The sequence below is a fragment of the Dasypus novemcinctus genome, chromosome 23 (genome assembly GCF_030445035.2).
Source record: "Dasypus novemcinctus isolate mDasNov1 chromosome 23, mDasNov1.1.hap2, whole genome shotgun sequence".
Taxonomy (NCBI): Eukaryota; Metazoa; Chordata; class Mammalia; order Cingulata; family Dasypodidae; genus Dasypus; species Dasypus novemcinctus.
Window position 1 is genome coordinate 26266627 of NC_080695.1, and position 22984 is coordinate 26289610.

General features: G+C 37.5%; 1 pseudogene; it reads left to right on the top strand.

Moving 5' to 3' along the window:
- Positions 1 to 22984, top strand: part of LOC139437432 (septin-14-like) — a 158944-nt pseudogene that overhangs the window by 130682 nt on the left and 5278 nt on the right.

Sequence of the window (22984 nt, forward strand, 5' to 3'; positions counted from 1 at the left end):
ATTATACAAAAAGAATAAGAAGAAACAAACAAAATCACATAACCATCTCTATCAATGCAGAAAAAGCATTTGACAAAATCTGAAATGCTTTCATGATAAAAAACACTCAACAAACTAGGAATAGAAGGGAACTTCCTCAACCTGATTAAAGACATGTACAGAAAAAATCTACAGCTAATATCAGAGTTAATGGTGAAAAGACAGAATGCTTTTCCTCCTAAAATTAAAAACAATAACAAGTATATTCACTTTCAGTATTTCTGTTTAACATTGCACTTGATGTTCTAGCCAGGGCAAGTAGGTGAGGGAAAGAAAAGAAGTCAAATTAACTCCATTCACAGATGACATGGTGTTTTTCATAGGAAACTCTAAGGAATTCATGAAAAATTATTAGCACTAATGAATGAATTCAGCATGGTTGCAGGATACAAGATCAATACACACAGACACACACACAGTTGTATTTCTATACATTTACAACGAACAATCCAAAAGTAATATTAAGAAAGCAATTCTACTTACAATAGCATAAAAATAATAAAATACTTAGAAATCAATTTGACAGAAGTGCAAAATTGATATTCTGAAAACTACGTAAAATTGTCAAAAGGAATTTTCAGAGATCTTAATAATTGGGAAACATTCCCTCTCCATGAATCAGAGACTTAATATGTTTTAAGATGGCAATACTCCCCAAACTAATCTACACATTCAACAGAATCCCTATTAGACTGTCAACAGACTTCTTTGTAGAAACTGACAAGCTGATTCTAAAATTCATATGGAATTGCAAAAGATCCAGGATGGCTGAAACAATCTTGAAAAAGAAGGAAAAGGTGAAGGACTTGTACTTTCTGATTTCAAAACCAACTACAAAGCAACTGTAATCAGACTGGTATGGTATAGGTACAAAGACAGACATCCATATCATTGGAATAGAATTGAGAATCTAGAACAATAGATCAAAACCATTCAATGGTGGAAAGAATAGTCTTTTGAACAAATGGTGCTCAGACAACTGGAGAGCCCCATGCAAAAGAATGATATTGGATCTTTAGCACACATGGTATACAAAAATTAACTCAAAATATACCAAAAACCTAAACATAAGAACTAAAATGATAAAACTTAGAAGAAAATCAGAATGAATTTTCATGATTTTGGATTTGAAAACGGATTCTTAGGTATGACATCAAAACACAACAAGAAATCAGATAAATTGGACTTTATAAAAATGTAAAACTTTTGTGTTTCAAAGGATGCTGTATTAATCTGCCAAAGGGGAGCTGATGCAAAATACCAGAAATTGTTAGGTTTTCAAAAGGGTATTTATTTGGATTAGGGGCTTACAGATACCAGGCCATAAAGCATAAGTTACTTCATTCACCACAGTCTATTTTCACATGTTGGAGCAAGATGGCTGCCAATGACTGTGAGGGTTCAGTTGTCCTGGGTTCCTTCCTTCCAGGGTCTTGTTTATCTCTAGGATCAAGGTTCCTTTCTTCCCAGGGCTTGCATCTTCCTGGACTTCCTTGTCTTTCTTCCTGAGGCTGGCTTGTCTTTCCTCTGTGAGCTTATTTCCTGGGGCTCCAGTTTAAGGCTTCAGCATCAAATTCCAACATCAAAACTCCGGCATCAAAGACCATTCCAACTCTGTCCTTTGCCATGTCTTTTATCATGAGTCCCCACACATCGAGGGGTGGAGACCCAACACCCTAATGATGTGGCCCAATCAAACCCTAATCATAACTTAATCATGCCCAGGTACAGACCAGATTACAAACATAATCCAATATCTGTTTTTGTAATTCATACCCATATCAAACTGTTACAGACATGATTAAGAAAGTGAAAAAGACAATCTACAGAATGAGAGAAAAGATTTTCAAAACATACCTGATATATATGAGATATATATGTATATATCACATAGTATATAAATAACTCTTACAACTCAGAAATAAAAAGCCAAAAATTCAATGAAAAAGACATAGGGAAAGGATCTCAATAGATCCTTCTCCAAGAAAGATATAAAAATAGCAAATTGACACATGGAAACATGCTCAAAATCATTATTTTGTTATGAAAATGCAAATCCCAACCAAAATGAGATATCATTTTATGCATACTAGGATGGCTAGAATCAAAATGTCACATAATGACAAGTGTTGACAAGGATATGAAGAAATCAGAACTCTCATAATGATGCAGGTGTTTTGTAAAACTGTCTCAGGTCCTCAAACAATTAAACCCAGAGTTACCATATGACCCAGATATGCCACTTGTAGGCATATACCCAAGAGAAATGAAAACATGTCCACAAAAAACATGCACATGAATGTTTATCACAGCATTATTCATAACAGTCAAAAGAGAGAAACAACTGAAATGTCTATGAACTGATGATTGCATCAGCAATATTTGGCATATCCATACATGGAATATTATTTGGCCAGTAAAGAATGAAGTATTTTTACATGTGACCATATGAATAAACCTTGAAAATACAGTAAGTGAAAGAAATCTGTCACAAAAAATATGCATTACATGTGGTTGTTTGAAGCTGTATGTATCTCACAAAAATGTGTGAAACTTCATGCATTCCCATGAGTATGAACCTTCAAACGCAGAGTGAAATTCAGACAGAAAGAGAGAAAAAAATGGAAGAAAGAAGCTGAGAGTCAACAGAACCCAGAAGAGAATTCAGAAGCCAGGAGAGGCCGCCATGTGTCATGCAATGTGACAGAGGAGGCAAGGACTCAGGCTGGCTGGCAGCCAGCCCCAGAATGCTGGTCTTCAGGAAGAAAGCATCACCTTGATGACAACTTGATTGGGACTTTCTGGGCCTCAAATCTGTGAGCCATTAAATTCCCATTGTTTATGTCTTCTGTTTGAAAGGAATTTACTTTAGCAGCCTAGAAAACTAATACCTAATATGATTTCATTCATCTTAAATGTAAAGAACAGGAAAATCTATAGAGAGACAGATTAGTCATTGCCTAGGACTGATGGGAGTGCAGAGGGCTAGAAAGGTGGAATAGCTAAAAGCTATGGGGTTTCTTTTTGAGATGATGAAAATGTAAAATTAATTGTGATGATGGTTGCTCATATATGAGAATATACTAAAAACCATTGAACTGTACACTTTAAATGGATTCATTTGGTGAATGAACTCTATCTGAAAAAAGCCATTAAAAAGGAATTGATTCTCAGTGAAATTTTTGTCAATATTAGGAAAATAAAACGTTTCCCATTCTAGACTTTGAAAAAAAATTACCTTGTTTTTGGTGACACTATGTTACTAATATTGTTATTTATAAACTATATTTTCATTTCCACATGTAAAATATAACTAATATTCAACAGTTAGAACCTTACATTCATTGATGCATTCGTTTGAACAGTAGTTTCACCACCTATTGAGAACTGGTGTATTTCGATGACATTGCTGCCCAATTCTCTCATTATCTTACTCTGAAACATCTATAAATCATTTTTAAATATTATATCTGATTTTGCAATCATTGGTATAATGTTGACCTATTAAGAAGGAAGTCAAACAAAATCTCATTTTAGAGAGAATTTGTTGTCCATCCTTTAGTTTTTACAGTCAAAGCCTTATCATCTCTGACAATTAATTTTATAATTAGATAATCACTGGCTGCCATTCTTAGAAATACCTTCCTTCAAAATTGCTTTCCAAAATATCAATGCTTTTTTTGTATGTCAAAAACCACAGATTTATTAGAACTTCTTATGCATATGCATTTTAGATTCTGTAAGAAGTACAAAGGAGAGTTATATACCACAAAATATAATACAATAATGCCGGCATTTATAATTACTCAGATGGTTACCTTTACCAGAGGCCTTTATTTCTTATGCAATTTCTAATTACTGTCTAATTTCCTTTCCTTTCAGTCAGAAAAACTCCTTTAGGATTGCTTGTGTGGCATGACTCATGGTGATGAACTCCCTCAGCTTTTGTTTATCTGGGAATGTCTTAATATCTACCTCAAGTTTGAAAGACAGTCTCTCTGAACATAAAATTCCTGTTAGGCAATTGTTTCCTTTCAGCACTTTAAATATTTCATCCCTCTGCCTTCAGTCCTCCATGCTTTTTGGTGAGGAACTGGCCCTTGATCTTATTAGGACTCCCTTGTACATAACTCAGTTTTCTCTAGGACTTTTCAGGACTCTTGTTCTTAACATTCAACAGTTTGACTATCGTGTGTCTGGATCTATTTCCTACTTTATCCTGTTTGGGGTGTATTGAACTTCTTGAATTTGTATAATCATATTGTTCAGAAAATGTATGAAGTTTTCTGCCATTATTTCTTTGAATATTCTTTCTGCCCTTTTCTCTCTTTCTTCTCCTTTTGGGATCCCCGTAATGCATATATTGGCGTGTCTGACGGTATCCCAAAGGTCTCTTAGGCTCTGTTCTGTTTTTTCAATTCTTTCATCTTTCTGTTTCTCACTCTCGATCATTTCAACTGTCTTGTCTTTGATATCACTCACTGTTTTTGAGATCTCTTCTTCCAGCTCTGATCTCCTCTTAAAACCCTCCAGGGAAATTTTCGTTTCAGTTATTATGATCTTCAACTCCAGTAGTTCTGATTGGTTCCTTTGAAAATCTTTTATCTCTTTACTGATATTCTCATATTGTTCATTGTTTTCTAGATATCCTTTAGTTATTTTTTATACTATCTCTTTGAACATACTTAGAATCATTTAAAAAAAAATCTTTGCCTACTATGTCCAACATCTTGTCCTCTTCATTGATGGTTTTGTTTTTTTGTCTCATTCCTTCAGATAGGCCTTAATTTCCCGTTTCTTTTTCTTGTAATCTTTTGTAACACATTATTAACTCTGGGCTATAGTATCTGAGCTGTCTGAGCCTTTAATTTGTCTCCAATTCTTGATAAGGACATATTTCCTTGAGTGCCTGGAGTAAGACCAGGTAAATCTGGACAGTGGTTCTTATTTTCTCTGCCTCTGGGTACAGCTTCTCCACCAGTTCCAAAGAGTACCAGATGGTTTTGCTTTACCTCAAAAATGATTTTCTTACTTTATATCTGTGCTTCGGACTATGTTCCATAGCAATAAAAACTGCTACAAGTGGGGATAGTGAGAATCCAAAGGTCGGCTAAAATTTCTAGCAGATTCAACAAGTCTTTTGATACTCAGTTGAGTTATGTCTAACAAGCTTGTTCAATCTACAGCCATGGGGTCTTTTGCAGCCATGGCAGCACCACAGCCTTTGACTATGGCTCCACAGTTCCCTCCAACAGCCGGCTCCCCCTAGTCTGTTACAGAAACCATGCTGTCCCCATCAGCGCTCTTTGAAAATTTTTTATCAGAATTTAGGTTTGGAGATGTCAGTTTTTTTCTTCTTCTTCTCAAGCTCTCTTACACTTGCAACATATCATAAGTAAATAAAATGTCAGCAGTAGGGTGAGGTATTCTAACTCATTAACAATTTCATTTCTTATTAAACTGTGTGCCAGAAAGTCAAAATGAGAGCTCTTTTCTCAAAACTGTAGAGCAATGAAATTTGTCCTTCTACCTGTCATTCATGCATGTCCCCTTGTTCCAATAAATCCATCTTGGTCAATGCCCCATTTTCATAAACCTAGGTGTACTTGTAAGTGGATTTGCTTTTTTTCACAGAGACTCCCTAAAAGAAAAAAAGTACTGGTTGGGGGCAAAATACACCAAATGTAAGATAAGGAATATAATTGGTAGTAATATTTTGATGATGCTCTTGTATAGTTTGTAACAAATGTTTCATACCAGTGCAAAGAGTTGGTGGAGGGGTGATGTATGAGACCCTTGTGTGATGTTAGGTATGTTTATTTTGTAAGTTCACAATTTTTACTATACACTTTTTGTTTATGTGTGTTCATGTATGAATGATATACTTCAATTGAAAAAAAAGCCAAAAAAATTAAAAGGTGAAAAAAATATATATAGTCTGTTTCTTGGTACCATACTTTAAAGGCTGAATTTGTGTGTTTTTGTGGGTATCTATTTTTTTTGCATGCGTGTGCACAGCACCTTTTATTTTATTTTATTTTATTTTTTTTTTAAATTTTGCATTTTTTAATTGACTTTGTAATAATATTACATTAAAAATATATATGTGAGGTCCCATTCAACCCCACCCCCCCACCCCACCTCTCCCCCCCCCCCCAGCAACACTCAACACTCATTCCCATCATCATGACACATCCATTGGATTTGGTAAGTACATCTTTGGGCACCTCTGCACCTCGTAGTCAATGGTCCACATCATGGCCCATACTCTCCTCCATTCCATCCAGTGGGCCCTGTGAGGATTTACAATGTCCGGTGATTGCCTCTGAAGCACCATCCAGGGCAGCTCCATGTCCCAAAGACGCCTCCACCTCTCATCTCTTCCTGCCTTTCCCCATACCCATCGTCCACCATGTCCACTTTTCCCAATCCAATGCCACCTCCTCTATGTGGACATTGGATTGGTTGTGTCCATTGCACCTCTATGTCAAGAGGAGGCTCAGATTCCACATGGATGCTGGATGCAATCCTCCCACTTTCAGTTGTAATCACTCTAGGCTCCATGGTGTGGTGGTTGTCCTTCTTCAACTCCATCTTAGCTGAGTGTGGTAAGTCCAATAAATCAGATTGTAGGTGCTGGAGTCTGTTGAGGCTCAGGGCCTGGCTATCACATTGTCAGTCCAGAGATTCAAATCCCCTAAATATATCTTAAACCCCAACATTAACTGCACCTCCAGCACATTAGCATGAAAGTCTTATGAAGGAAGATCCCATCTGAGTCCAGATTCATCACACATAAACACCATTTCCAAAGAGGGGCCATCTGACCTGGTAGTTAACCCCATCGGCCATGACCATAACTCCCATAGGTCTCTTTAGCCCTCAAAGGAACCAATATCTGGGGGTTGCATCTGCTTTATCTGTCTCTCTGACTCTGCTCAGTTGTGCATGAGGGCAATCCTTCTGCCAGCCTCCAGACACTTTTTTAGAAACTCGTAGCCATATAAACTCATTTCTCCTTTCCATTTCCCCCTTACTTTAGGTCAAACAGCATTTTAAAGTCATGTTATTTTATGTAGACAGGGATATTCTGCTGATCCGCACTGAACCTCCCATTTAAGGTAATTTTCCAGTTGCATCATCAGTTGGTAGTTGATAGTGGTCCCTCGGTGCCAGGGAGGCTCATCCCCGGGTGTCATGTCCCACGCTGGGGGGAAGGCATTGTATTTACATGCTGAGTTTGGCTTCGAGACTGGCCACATTTGAGTAACATGAAGGCTGACAGGAGGAAATTCCCAGGCACAATGTTGCTCTAGGCCTTGTTCTTATTTTAGGCTTATCAGCTAACAAGCATAGTCATTAGCATCAGGGGCTCACTGTTGAACCCTCACTCCCTCCCGGTCCCCGCCGCTGTACCTGGGAGACTGTCGCTGCTCCCCTAGGGACCATGACAGAGCACCACTGGCCAGGAACCCAGTACCCCCCCTGCTGTGGTTTTTAATTGTTACCACTATGAGTATATCCAAACATTACCATGCACCCTGGACATATGTTCTGTACAGCTCCCTGTCAGCCATATATCACCTGTCATTGGTATCCCATACCAGTATCCCTCCATTGCCATTGTTACAACACTCTGTGATCCAGAACTCCCCGAAATTTGAAGCCCAATATAATGTCATGGTCCCTTACTAGGGAATGGCATATAGCGATGGGTTTAAAGGTTAGATAAAGAACTTGGATAAAGTTAGATAAAGAACTTAGATAAAGAATGTTGACTTGAAAAAATTCTACATCCTATCTTTTTCTTTTTTCCCCCTAATTATTCAGCTTCTCTTCACAGGAGTCCTAGACCACAGCAATGCATATATATAATATACAGCACTCCCATATATCCACCACAAAACCTTTTTCCTTCCACAGTGATACTCTTACACCGTATTCACATCATATTTACTTAACGTGATGTACAGAGTCTGAGACATTAGCTTTCTAACAAGGTGACATCTGTGCTTACATTATGGTGCATACTTTAGGATACACAGTTCTTTCCATTCTTAGTTATCCTATGTTTTACATTATGGTTTACATTATCAGTCTGTCATCTCCTATATGTTATGGTGTAATATTACCTGTTTTATATCCATCCTCGTGTACTCTCACGAAACTCCTCTCTTACCCCCCATTTACCTTGGTTCCACACATTTAACATCCATTTTCCCTTCCACCTTGGTGCCCACAGTGACAGCCAACCTCCATTTCCTGAGGAGCCACTTCCAGATATAGATGGAATAGTGTTCAGGACCTAACTTGCTCAACTGCCCCAATGCCCTGGGAGCCACCCTTTCTCTCGAGGGATACAGTTCCCTCTATTTGATGGCATTAGTCCTCCCCAGGATGTGGGTCCACCCCCACTCTCACTACTTGGGTTTCTACCCGATGGTGTCACCCACTCTGGCAGAATGAGCATTTAGACATTCCCCAGGAGCCCGTCCTGCATCAGACCCTCCCCTCCGAGTATTCTAAACAGGTAACCCTCTTTATTATATTTTGATATGATTTTCTCGGCATTTTACTCTCCACCAACACCTGACCCTCTCCTGTGTTCGTATGCTAACCCTCGGTCCCCCCACTTTTGGGCAATGTTACCCATCCGTCCCTCCCCAGCCACCCTCAAACCCGCAAAGCCCCAACCAAAGGCAACCCCTTGCCCCCCTTTTATCTCTTCTTTGTGTTCATACTTACCACCATCTCGTCTTAAATTCCACCCCTGCAGACATCGGCTCATATCCTTCCTCTACCCTCCGATTTCCTGTAAGCCTATCGTTCAGTCTCTTGCTATCTAGGGCAGCTTGTTTATTTCATATCATTGAGGTCATGTAGTATTTGTCCTTCAATGTCTGGGTTGCTTCACTCAACATAAGGTTCTCAAGATTCATCCATGTTATCACATGTGTTTGTAGTGTGTTTGTTCTTACAACCGAGTAGTATTCCATTGTGTGTATATACCACATTTTATTGATCCACTCATCTGTTGATGGGCATTTGGGTTGATTCCAACTTTTGGCAATAGTGAACAATGCTGCTATGAACATTGGTGTACATATATCGGTTTGTGTCCTTGTTTTCAGTTCTGCTGGGCATATACCCAGCAGTGGTATTGCTGGGTCATATGGCAAATCTATGGCTAGTTTTTTGAGAAACCGCCATACTGTCCTCCAGAATGGTTGGATCCTTCTGCATTCCCACTAGCAGTGGATGAGTGTTCCCCTTCCTTCACATCCTCTCCAGCACTTGTATTCTTCTGTTTTTTTCATAGCTGCCAATCTTATGGGTGTAAGATGGTATCTCATTGTAGTTTTGATTTGCATTTCCCTGATAGCTAGAGATTTGGAACATTTTTTCATGTGCTTTTTTGCCATTTGTATTTCTTCTTCAGAGACGTGTCTATTTAAGTCTTTTTCCCATTTTTTACATGGGTTGTTTATCTTTTTATTTTCAAGATATAGGAGTTCTTTATATATGCAAGTTATAAGTTTCTTATCAGATATATGATTGCCAAATATTTTCTCCCACTGTGTGGGCTCCCTTTTTACTTTCTTGACAAACTCCTTTGAGGTGCAGAAGGCTTTAATTTTGAGGAAGTCCCATTTATCTATTAGTTCTTTTGCTGCTCGTGCTTTTGGTGAGATATTCATAAATCCATTTCCTATTACAAGGTCCTGTAGATGTTTCCCTACACTGCTTTCTAAGGTTTTTATGGTCTTGGCTCTTATATTTAGGTCTTTGATCCATCTTGAGTTGATCTTTGTATAAGGTGTGAGATGGTAATCCTCTTTCATTCTTCTACATATGGCTATCCAGTTCTCCAGACACCATTTGTTGAATAGGCCACTCTCTCCCAGTTGAGAGGGTTTGGTGGCTTTATCGAATATTATGTGGCTGTATATGTGAGGTTCTATATCAGAGCTTTCAATTCGATTCCATTGGTCTATGTGTCTCTCCTTATGCCAATACCATGCTGTTTTCACCACTGTAGCTTTGTATTATGTTTTGAAGTCAGGTAGTGTGATTCCTCCAATTTCGTTTTTCTTTTTCAGTATGTCTTTGGCTATTCGGGGTCTCTTTCCTTTCCAAATAAATTTCATAGTTAGTTTTTCTAGTTCCTTAAAGAAGGCTGCGTTGATTTTTATTGGGATTGCATTGAATGTGTAGATCAGTTTTGGTAGGATAGACATCTTAATAATGTTCAGTCTTCCTATCCATGAACAAGGAATAGTCTTCCATTTATTCAGGTCTTCTTTGATTTCCTTGAACAATCTTGTATAGTTCTCGGTGTATAAGTTCTTTACCTCTTTAGTTAAATTTATTCCTAAGTATTTGATTTTTTAATTTACTATTGTGAATGGTATTTGTTTCTTGATTTCCTCCTGAGCTTGCTCATTATTGGTGTACAGAAATGTTACTGATTTTTGTGCATTGACCTTATAACCTGCCATTTTACTAAACTCATTTATGAGTTCTAGAAGCTTTGTTGTAGACCTCTCAGGGTTTTCTATGTATAGGATCATATCATTTGAAAATAACGAAAATTTAACTTCTTCCTTTCCAGTTTGAATGTCTTTTATATCTGGTTCTTGCCTCAGTGCTCAAGCAAGTACTTCTAAGTCAATGTTAAATAGAAGAGGTGATAGTGGGCATCCTTGTCTTGTTCCTGATCTTAGAGGGAAAGATTTTAGGATTTCACTATTGTAAACGATGTTGGCTGTGGGTTTTTCATATATACTCTTTATCATGTTCAGAAAATTTCCTTGTATTCCAATCTTTTGGAGTGTTTTTATCAAAAAAAGAGTGCTGTATTTTGTCAAATGCTTTTTCTGCATCAATAGATATAATCATGTGATTTTTTTCCTTCAATCTGTTTATATGGTGTATTACGTTGATTGATTTTCTTATGTTGAACCATCCTTGCATACCTGGGATGAATCCCACTTGGTCATGGTGTATAATACGTTTAATGTGTTGTTGAATACGATTAGCAAGTATTTTGTTAAGTATTTTTGCGTCTAGGTTCATTAGAGAAATTGGTCTGTAATTTTCCTTTCTTGTGATGTCTTTGTTTGGCTTTGGTACTAGGGTAATGTTGGCATCATAGAAGGAGTTCTGTTTCGATTTTTTGGAATAGTTTCAGCAGGATTGGTGTCAGTTCTTTCCGGAATGTTTTGTAGAATTCACCTGTGAAGCCATCTGGCCCTGGGCTCTTCTTAGTTGGGAGATTTTTAATAACTGATTCTATCTCTCTGCTTGTGATTGGTTTGTTAAGATCATCAATTTCTTCTTTTGTCAATATGGGCTGCTTATGTGTTTCTAGGAATTTGTCCATTTCCTCTAGATTGTCATTTTTGTTGGAATATAGTTTTTCAAAATATCCTCTTATGATAGTCTTTATTTCTGTGGGGTCAGTGGTGATATCGCCTTTCTCATTTCTTATTTTGTGTATTTGCATCTTCTCTCTTTTTTTCTTTGTTAGTGTTGCTAAAGGTTTGTCAATTTTGTTAATCGTCTCAAAAAACTAGCTCTTGGTCTTGTTTATCTGTTCAAGTGCTTTCTTATTTTCTATTTCATTTAGTTCTGCTCTTATCTTTGTTATTTCCTTCCTTCTTCTTCCTGTTGGGTTACTTTGTTGTTGTTTTTCTAATTCTGTCAAAAGTGCAGTTAGTTCTTCAATTTTTGCTCTTTCTTCTTTTTTGATATGTGAATTTATGGCTATAAACTTCCCTCTCAGTACTGCTTTTGCTGCATCCCATAAATTTTGGTATGTTGTGTTATCATTATCATTTGTTTCAAGGTAGTCATTGATTTCTTTTGAGATTTCCTCTTTGACCCACTGTTTTTCTAAGAGTGTGCTGTTTAATTTCCAAATCGTGGTGTGAAATCTGGGCTTTTGCCCCTTGCGAATCTCCAGCTTGACTCCACTGTGGTCAGAGATAATGTTTTGTATGATTTCAATCTTTCTGAATTCGTTCAGCCTTTCTTTGTGGCCTAGCATATGATCTATCTTGGAGAATGATCCATGTGCGCTTGAGAAAAATGTATATCCTGCTGTGTTTGGGTGTAGCGATCTATATATGTCTATTAGATCCAGCTTCTCTAATATACTATTCAGATGTTTTGTTTCTTTGGTGATTCTCTTTTGAGATGTTCTGTCCAGAGTTGATAGTGGTGTATTAAAATCCCCCACTATAATTGTAGATGTATCTATTCTTTCACTTAGTTTTTCCAGCATTTGCCTGACATATTTAGAGGCACCCTTGTTAGGGGCATAAATATTTATGATTGTTCGATCTTCTTGACAGATTTTCCCTTTCACTAAAATGTAGTATCCTTCTTTGTCTCTCACAATTGTTTCACATTTAAAGTCTATTTTGTCTGATATTAATATAGCTACTCCTGCCTTTTTTTGGTTATTGTTAGCTTGTATGATTGTTTTCCAGCCATTCACTTTCAATCTCCATGTGTCTCTGGGTCTAAGATGTGTCTCTTGTAGACAGCATATGGATGGGTCATATTTCCTTATCCAATGTCCCAGTCTGAATCTTTTGATAGGTGAGTTTAATCTGTTGACATTCAGTGTTATTACTATCAAGGAATTATTTGTGTTAGCCATATTTTGATTGGATTTCTGTTTGTCATATTTTGTTTGTATATATATTTTTTGTCTTTTTTGTTGTTGTTGTTGGTCTTATACTCTCCTCCAACTCTGCCTTTCCTGTTTTTTCCTTTCTTCCTGCAGAACTCCCTTTAGAATTTCTTGAAGGAGAGGTTTCTTGTTGGTATACTCTTTCAGTTTCTGTTTGTCTGCGAATATTTTGAACTCTCCATCATGTTTGAATGCTAGTTTAGCTGGATAGAGTATTCTTGGTTGGAAATTTTTTTCCTTTAGTACCTTGACTATATCATACCACTGTCTTCTTGCCTCCATGGTTTCAGAAGAGAAATCAGCACTTAATCTAATTGAGCTTCCCTTGTATGTGATGGTTTTCTTTTCTCTTGCTGCTTTTAGGATTTTCTCTTTGTCTTGAGCATTGGATAATTTGACAGGTATATGTATTGCGGTGGGCCTGTTGGGGTTTATGACTAGTGGAGTGCGCTGTGCTTTTTGGATATGTACATCTGTCTCTTTCAGTGGATTTGGGAAGTTTTCAGCTATTATTTCCAACAACACTCTTTCTGACCCCTTTCCCTTCTCTTCACCTTCTGGAATGCCTATAATACGTATGTTTGAGCGTTTTGCATTGTCATTCAGGTCCCTAAGTCCTAATTGGATTTTTTCTATCTTCTTATTGACCCCTTCTACTATCTGTTTGATTTCTGATGTACTGTCTTCCACATCACTAATTCTCTGCTCTGTCTCTTCTAGTCTGCTGATATTTGCTGCAAGTGTATTTTTGATTTCTTGAACTGTGGTGTTCATTCCCATCATATCTGTTATGTTTTTGCGTATGTCTGCAATTTCCCCTCCAAGTGATGTCTTCATGTTGTTAACCTCTTTCATTACTTCATCAAATTTGTCGGTGATAAATGTTCTGAGATCTTTCATTGCTTGTGCCAAGTTTTGCTCCCCTTCATGATTATTGGTTTGTTGATTGGATTCAGCCATGTTTTCCTGATTACTGGTTTGGTTTGTAGATTTTTGTTGCTTTCTGGTCATCTCTTTATCTTGACGGATTTAATCAGTTCCTTAGCTTCTTTGTCTGCTCTTGGAGGTTAATTAGCTGTTATTTTTGCATAGGTGTTATATCTTCTCTTTGTCCCTTTTTTTTCTTATTCTAGTTTCTTGTTGTTGGTTAAGTTCACTTTAAAGGAAAGTATTAGTGTTGGGGAAAGGCAATTGTGTAAGCTAGGGAAAAGTGTAAAAGTAGTATTGGTGATATATGTTAACAAAGCAAGAATATGAGATCTGGGAGGATAGAGGTTAGATTCATGTAAATTGTGTAGAGTTATAGCAGTAGGTAGAGTACCTATTATGAGGTAGATGATTGAATATGGGAGGAATATGGTATGAGCTAAAAAGCTATTGATTTCGTGAGAGAGGGAAAGAGAAAAGAAAGGTAATAGTTTCAAGAGTGGATAACAGACAGAAAACAAAACATAGGTATTAGAAATTAAGACTTAGACCCTTCGTGGATGGAAGAAAGGGAGGTGGGAGGTGGAATATAGGAGAGCCAGTAGATGGTGATGGATATCAAGATGTAGGGGAAAGAGGATAGTGTAGGTAGCCTAAATCAGTTCACACAGAAATGAGGCAGTGAAGGATGAGAAAACCTAGCGAATGTGAGGTGTTTCCTGCCGCACCTATTGTATAATTGAGTTAAAATAAACTAAGTAGAATATGAGGGACAAGAGGGAGAGAGACAACAGAAAAAAAGGGAAGAAAAAAAAAGAGGGGGGAGGAAGGGACGAGAGGAAGAAAGGAAAAGAGGGTGGGCAAGGGGTGGGGAACAGGTAGGGGAAAGAAAAAAAAAAAACCAGATATACACAAACCAGAATTAAAACACCCACTACACAGCACCTACCACCCAAAAAAAAAAAAACCCTTAAATAACTGAGTAAAAAAAGACTTTGGGGGATACGCTGTGAGAGAAGACTAGGGGATAATGCGGTGGTAGCAATCAGGAAATTGAAAAAAGTAAAGAATAAGTCACAATGAAAATAAAAACAAAACAAAATGAAACGATAAAGAAAAAACACCAACGTTGAAGGCTAGGGCATTTAAGGACCTCAGATGGACCTCAGTGCGTGATGGATTCAGGGATGGAAAGTCTGAGATAATGAGGACTCAAGAGGTGTGAGTCTCTGTAGTGTGGGCCACCAGAATTTAGGGAATTCAGACCTGGCAGCCTCCAATCTGGTCAACAGGAAGCCTGGGAGCCCCGCAGTGTAACACAGCCCTCAGGGATCCCCCCAGCTGGGTGTCAACCCTATGGGGGAAGTCAGATCCGCCAATTCTATATTGTGACTGAACCCTGCAATTCACTTACTTTGCTGGACTCATTAGTACGTTATCTTTCACTTCAGCTTTTGGACAGCTCCCGTCCTGTGATTCCAAACCACTACCACTAGGGGGCGTCTCTACACCGCAGCCACTTTACTAGTACAGATCCAAAGCCCGGCCTGTGACGCCGAAAACAGATTCGAAAACCGGAATTCTCAAGCTTCGCAGAATATTCCCTAATCGGCTTCCAGACGTGTCCCCCCCCCTTGCCACAGCCTAGAACAATTTTCCAATTACTTCTCTTTATTGCCTACAGCCTATTAGGGTTGGAGAACAGTTGCCGGGCTTTTGGGGGTGGGGCTTCAGGCGGAAGCGCTATTGTTTATATTCTCACTCAAAAGTTTCTCCGCTTCACAACAAAACACCGTCTATTTTCCCAAATCGATCCACAAAGGCGATCTGTCACATCAATCTGTCAACAGTTTGCCCAGAGCTCGCGAACTCCTTAGCCCTTCAGAGCCATCCAAAAGCGGAACCCCAGGACAGGACTGCGGTTCCCCCCACCCCCAACAGGGAGGAGCCCGTGCGCGGGTCTCACTTGCGGGCAATAGAACCCAAATTATATCTACTAGACCAATCCTCTCCGTTACCTTTCCACCCAATTGATGTCCCGGCACTTCTGCCCTGCAAAAATCCCGAAAAAGCCTCGCCTTGGAGAACCTGCCGCCGCGCCCAGCCGTCTCTTCCCGGGACAGACCACAAAGGCAAGTTCACTCAGCGACCATCTTGTCTCCTCCCCATTATGATTGCTTTGTAGTTGGTTTTGAAATCAGAAAGTGCAAGTCCTTCAACTTTGTTCTTGTTTTTCTAGATCGTTTTAGCTATTCTGGATATTTTGCAATTCAATATAAATTTTCGAATCAGCTTGTCAATTTCTACAAAGAAGTCAGTTGAGATTCTAATAGGGATTCTCTTGAATGTGTCAATTAGTCTGGGGAGTATTGCCATCTTAAAACATACTGAGTGTCTGATTCATGAACAGGAAATGGTTTCCCATTTATTAAGAGCTTTGAAAATTCCTTTTGGCAATTTTATGTAGTTTTCAGAATATCAATTTTGGATTTCTGTTAAATTTATTACTATATATTTTATTATTTTTATGCCATTATCAGTGTAATTGTTTTCTCGATATAATTTTTGGATTGTTCATTGCAAATGTGTAGAAATACAATTGTACGTGTCCGTGTGTATTGATATTGTATCCTGCAACCCTGCTGAACTCATGCATTAGGTCTGATAACTTTTCATGAATTCCTTAGTTTTTCCTATGTACAAGATCATGCCATCTTTGAATAGAGATAATTTGACTTCTTTTCTTTTTCTTACCTACTTGCCAAGGCTAGAAATCAAGTTCAATGTTAAACCGAAATGGTGAAAGTAAATACACTTGTTTTTGCTTTTAATTTTAGGAGGGAAAGCACCCAGTCTTTTCAGCATTAACTCTGATGTTAGCTGTGGATTTTTTTGTAGAAGTCCTTAATTAGGTTGAGGAAGTTCCCTTCTATTCCATTTCTTCAATGTTTTTTAATCATCAAAAGGTATTACTGGGTTTTATCAAAGGCTTTTCCTGCATGTATTGAGATGGTCATGTGGTTTCTTGTTTCTTTTTATTCTTTTTATATATTACAATAATGTACTTTTGGTATTAAAGCAACCTTGCATTCTTGAAATAAATCCCACTTGTTCATGGTATATAATTGTTTTTATATTTTGCTTTTAAATACTAAATATAAATATTTGATACAATGTTTACTAATTTTAACCGTAGACATTTCCTTTACACCAACCCTCCTAGACCAAACTATTTAACTTTAGGCAGATCATGGATCTATCTTGCTATTTCTGCTCCTGTATCCTATTCAAAGCATTCCCCTTACCTAAGGTTTCCGTCCCTTTGGTTGTCATCTTCCCCGATATAGCTTGGGGTGCACGTCATTTTCCAGACTCACCCTGCCTCTTAAAGCTCAAAATGGCTTTTACATTTCATCGGGACTTATATGGTCCTGTTTATTATTGTATTTTACAGTACATATCATTTCTTAATCATTACCCTTGTGTTTGAGCAGAAAGATAACAGAAGAGTAATGATATATCTACTAAAAAATTTCCCCTCTTTTTATTCCCCATAGCAGAATGCCTTGTTCTAAGTTCTGTTAGGCAGATAATTTTCAAGTGTGTATATGGCCTGACATTAATGAGTGTGGAAATCAGTTAGCTCATCTTCACTGCCCAGTCTGACCTGAGGCAGGGCATATCTCCTTTTGAGTAAATGTAGTATAATATTTCCGTCTCTATTATTTTCATAATAGTAATAATAATAACCTAGTAAGCCTTATTGGTACTAAGGAATGCATTGATATCATTGTTTCTTTCCAGGGTCTTTTACCCTTTGCTCTGGTTGGGAGTATGGATGAAGTAAAAGTAGGAAAAAGATGTTCAGAGGTGGCCACTATCTTTGGGGGGTCATACAAGGTAAATATGATGTGAGCAGGCCAGAAACGATTATGATAATGCACCATGCTTGTCACCTCACAGTCTCACAAGAGGACTTTAGTGTAAGCTCATTTTAAAACTCTTGCTAAACTGTAAATTAAGTTACTAATAGGAACACAGATTGCGTTTTCAAATAAGCTAATTCTTACTTGACTATGATTCATTTTCGTAAGAGTTTTCTCGATGCTGGTTTAAGCTAAAATCCAGAGGCTGGGTAGGACTGCCTAGTTAAGCCCAATGTGCCATGTGCATTTTTCTGTGTGTGCGTGTAAACTGTGACATTCAGATGATTGGGAAACGTTTTTTTTTTAAAGATATATTTTCCCATTTATTTCTCTTCCCTTCCCCCCCAGTTGCCTGTTCTCTGTGTCCATTTTGCTGTGTGTTCTTCTTTGTCTGCTTCTGTTGTTGTCAGAGGCACAGGAATCTGTTTTTTTTCTTTGTGTCATATCTTGCTGCGTCATCTCTCTGTGTGTGCAGTGACATTCCTGGGCAGGCTGCTCTTTCTTTCACGCTGGGTGGCTCTCCTTATGGGGCACACTCCTTGCGCGTGGGACTCCCCATCTTGGGGGGCACCCCTTCACGGGGAGCATCCCTGCGTGGCAGGGCACTCCTCACACACATCAGCACTGAGCATGGGCCAGCTCCACATGGGTCAAGGAGGCCAGGGTTTTGAACCACTGACCTCCCATGTGGCAGGCAGAAGCCCCATCCGTTTGGCCAAGTCCGCTTCCTGGGAAAGATTTTGAAGAAAGGGAAGTTTCAGTCAAATTGGAGCATATATACTGGTGTTTAGCCATGCTACATAAACTAATTGCTACCTAATTTATAAAGTATTTTTAAAATTTTTATTTTCAAAGAAGTTTTAGATTTCATAAATATTACATAACAATATACAGGGTTCCCATATACTCCACCCTGTACCCCTCCTTCACTTCCCACATTAACATCTTTCCCTGTTGTGGTACACTTGTTAGAGTTGTTGAACCCATACTGAAGCATTGCTACTAACTATGGGATATATTTACATTATAGTGTAAACTTTGCACCACATCATTTTACAGGTTATGACAAAATGTATCATGGCCTTTATCCATCATCATTGCAATGTCATGCAGGATAATTCTAATGGCCCAAAAATTGCCCCACTTTACAGCTATTCTTATTTCTCTGTCTCCTCAGAACCTCTGGTTGTCACTGCCTTTATAGGAATGTTACAAGTTCTTCCACTTTTAGAATAATAGTAAGTCTACATCCATCCATGGTTTCATTGTCCCTTTATGTTTGTTCATTCCTCACTCCTGAGAATTTAGGGATGGTGATGCCCACTCTGATTCAGATTTAGAATGGGAGTCAGATCCCATGGGGCAAGTGATTGGTGGGTCTTCCTTGCAGTTGTGGATACTCTGTTTAAGGGATGGGTGTTGTCCATCATCATCCTTGTGTTAGTTGTCCTGGGCAAGTCCACTGAACTGGAGAGTAGGTGATGCAACTCTGCTGAGATTCAGGGCTCAAATGGCACATGAACAGACCCAAGATTTAAGTCTCTGGGACATATATTTAATGAGTATAGTGCTAAGTATAGGTTCAAATAAAAGGGGCAGAAGAGCCATGTGTAGGGAAATGATAGACTAGTCTAACTCGTTACATTGGGGAGCAAATATTCTAAAATAAGGCTCACTGACAGGGTGCCGAATTCCTGATATTGTCTGCCCTGCCTATAGTGTCTAGATGTCTCTAGAGCCCTCAGAGGCACCGCTGTTTGAAGCACTGTTTACCGTGACTATCAATGAGATCCTGCTGAGATATGCAGAAGCATAATCTCTGGAATGACCTCCCATCTCACTTTGAAATCTCTTAGCCATAAAAACTCATTTGTATTTAATATTTCCTCCTTTTAGTCATGGTCTTTTTCCCAATGCATTGCTAGTAGCTAGTTGGTGCTTGGTAATAATGCATTGCTAGTTGGTTACCTGGTAATAATCCCTCGGTTCTAGGTTGGCTCTTCCCTAAGAGACAGGTCTCACCTGGGAGTGGTGGGTGGGATGTAGTGCATTTATATGCTTAGTTCGCCTTAGAAGGAGTCCACATTTGAGCAAAAGGATGCTTTTAAAGCATTTTTAACTGGTCTCTAGAAAAAAGAATGAGCAACTATTTCTATACCAAATAAGTGTAATTTATCTTTGGCTAAAGGTAAATTAGATTGTTCACATTTTTATTATTTATATAATTTTATGATAAGTTGGAATATTATAAAAGGAAGTATTAATAATTTACTGTTTGTTTCACATACCATAATGCTAATTAATGGGGAATGGGTTATCTCTAACCATACTGGATTCCAGATTATTTTGTTTTAAAAATTAACTTATTAGAAAATTTTAAATTAAAAAATCACACTTAAAAACTTAACATCTTTTCATGAACTATATATATATATAATTTAGTCACAATATCATGTATAATACAATAATTTCTTGTGTTCTGTCTCCTATACATGACAAACATGAGAGAAAGACATGTGAATTTATTGGTTATTTGAATATTGACTAGTGCAGTCTCATAAATATGGATTGTATAATAGAATTTGATAAATAAAGCATGCACATTTGTTAACATCTTTGCATTAGAAAAATTCACTGTAGTGAAATTATTTACTTTAGTGAAATTATATTACATACTCTGTTAGGTCTCTGTAATGTATCTTAAGTGTATTTTGTAAGATACTAACATAATCATAAATGAAAACATATAACCTTTACTAATATAACATACTATTTTGCTATTTCCCATTTATTCACTAGGTGATACATTCAAAGAAAATTTCCTGGACCATAAATGAAGTGTAGTTATAATTGGTACACAGAATACAACTAAAAATTGTACATTAAAATTAACTGATTAATTATTAATCAAAGAAATTGTTAGTTGTTTCTCATTTTAAATGTGGTTTTCATGCATGCTTTCATTCAAGAATACTTACTGAGTGCCAGGGATTGATAAAGTATGTTATAGTTTTATTATTTTTCTTACTAGTGGAAAATGAAAATCACCGTGACTTTGTGAAGCTCCAGGATATGTTCCTTTGTACAAATATGGAAGACTTGAAAGAACAGACCCGCAGTCGACACTATGAACGTTACGGGTGCTCCAAACTCCTTACAATGGGCTTCACAGATGTGGGCCCAGACAACCAGCCAGTCAGGTGAGTGGGGGGTCTTGTGAAGACAACCAAATGCCTAATTTAGGATTCCCCCCACAACCATGAGACAGAATCGTTTGGAAATGAGAATAACTGTATTTCTTGCATCCTGGCTTTTAGGTTTTTAATCATCTTCCGACTTAGATGCAGATAGCTCCTAGGAACAGCCTAATACAAGGTCTCATTTATTTTAGTGTATGCAGAAACATGTATCTGAGAGAAAACTACATTATTTTGCTCTATTTTATATGAATTTCATATAAATATATTTTTTATTTTTATATGAAATATAAATATAAAATAAAGACTCTAAAAGGCAATTGAGAAAGATCACACCAAATTGGCAAAGAATATTGCAAAGGGCTGCCTGGAGGAAAGAGGAAAAGCAGTGACATAATGTTATGAAAGCCCAGTGAAAAAAGTTTGAGAGCAGATGTGGCTAGCCACACTGGAGAGGTAGAGGATTTATGCTGTAAATTATGGCGGTGCATGACAATCCAGATGTATCAGTTATGGTTCTTTGAAGATAACCAAAACTGAACTGGCTCTTTTGAATGACATTTGGAAAGATGCCTGGCTTTATGTAAAATTTATTTGAGAACAGTCTCATAAATTAGAGGTTTCCCCAAATTTTATTGTCAAAAGATGTGGAGGTGTGTGATATAATAGAAAGTGAATAGGAACAAGAAAAATCACTGATATAAGTGTTTCAAAATTCTACCACTCTTTATATATACTCCTATATACTTTAGTATAAACTTATGTTAAAGAGAGTACCTTGTTTTTTATGTCTCCTGATACAGAATGTTCCCTATATTGCATTGCTACATGAGAGTATAATGCTAAATGACCTTATGTGGGAATTGACATTCAAAATAGACATGTTTGTATATGTTTATTTATATTAAAACATTAATATGAGAGTATAAAAATACCTGTTTAGTTTTCAAGAGATCTACGAAACCAAAAGGCAAGAGTTTTATGATTAATATCAGATGGAGGAAGAAGTGTTGAAACAGAGGTTTATGCAGCGAGTAAAGGAACAAGAAACTACATTTAAAGAAGCTGAAAAAGAGGCAAGTACTGCTAGTTTAATGTAATTTGTACTCATTTGGAGGTGTCCTATAAATTTGGGGGCTTCAATCTCAAGTGTTTTGTTAAGGCATTTTTAGCACTTGCTGTTCTTCAAAACTTAGTCATTTAACATGTTTTTAACAGTGCCTTTAAAAATTATAGTCTATAATGTTATTTTTTCTTGAGTACTTGTAGAATTTATTATTTCAATGGGTCCTAAAAATCATTTCAAAAAATGTACTTACCTTCATCTTTATAATTTGAGTTTTCATCATAAAGTTTAATTATAACAAATTCAAGCTTTCAACTTGTGCGAAGAGCCACTTAATTTCTACCATTCCTACTACAGTAGGAATGTTCTTCATGTTTACAAATAAGTAAATGTTGACTAATGCAAGCCTTAAGTAACTAGAGAACTTTTAGTTGGTGAATTAAGTGTATTCCTTGTTCACTTCATTCCATTCTGTTTCCAAGAAAATACAAAAAGAGGCTATTCGTGACTTCTAAATTATTCACCATAAATAAGTTTTTGGTGGATGAATATATTTGGAACATAAATCTCTCTCTCGAGTATACGTGCTGTTCAGTTTAAGAAAATTGAGTTTTAGTAGGGGGTCTTAGTTCCCTAGAGCCACCATCAGAAAGAACCACAACCTGGGGCTCAAAACAATAGCATTTATTGTCTCACAGGTCTGGAGGCCAGCAGTCTGAAGTCAGGTGTCAAAAGGGACATGCTATTCTGAAGTGTGTAAGGAAGAATCTATTCCATGCCTTTTCTTGGCTTCTGTACATGTCCGGTAATCTTTGGTGTTCCTTGGTTTGTGTCAGAACTCAATCTCTGCCTCTATCATTACATGGCTGTTTTCTCTGTGTCCATCTGTGCCTCCTCTCCCTGTCTTATAAGGACATCCATCCTATTGAATTAAAGATGAACCCCACTCTAGTATGACCTCATGACCTCATTTTTATTTTGCTTTTCCAAATAATTCTATTTACCTTAACTTTTTTTTAAGATTTATTTTTATTTATTTCTCGCCCCGCCCCCCCGGGAGTTGTCCATTCTCTGTGTCCATTTTGCTGCATGTTCTCTGTCCGCTTCTGTTGTTGTCCACGGCACAGAA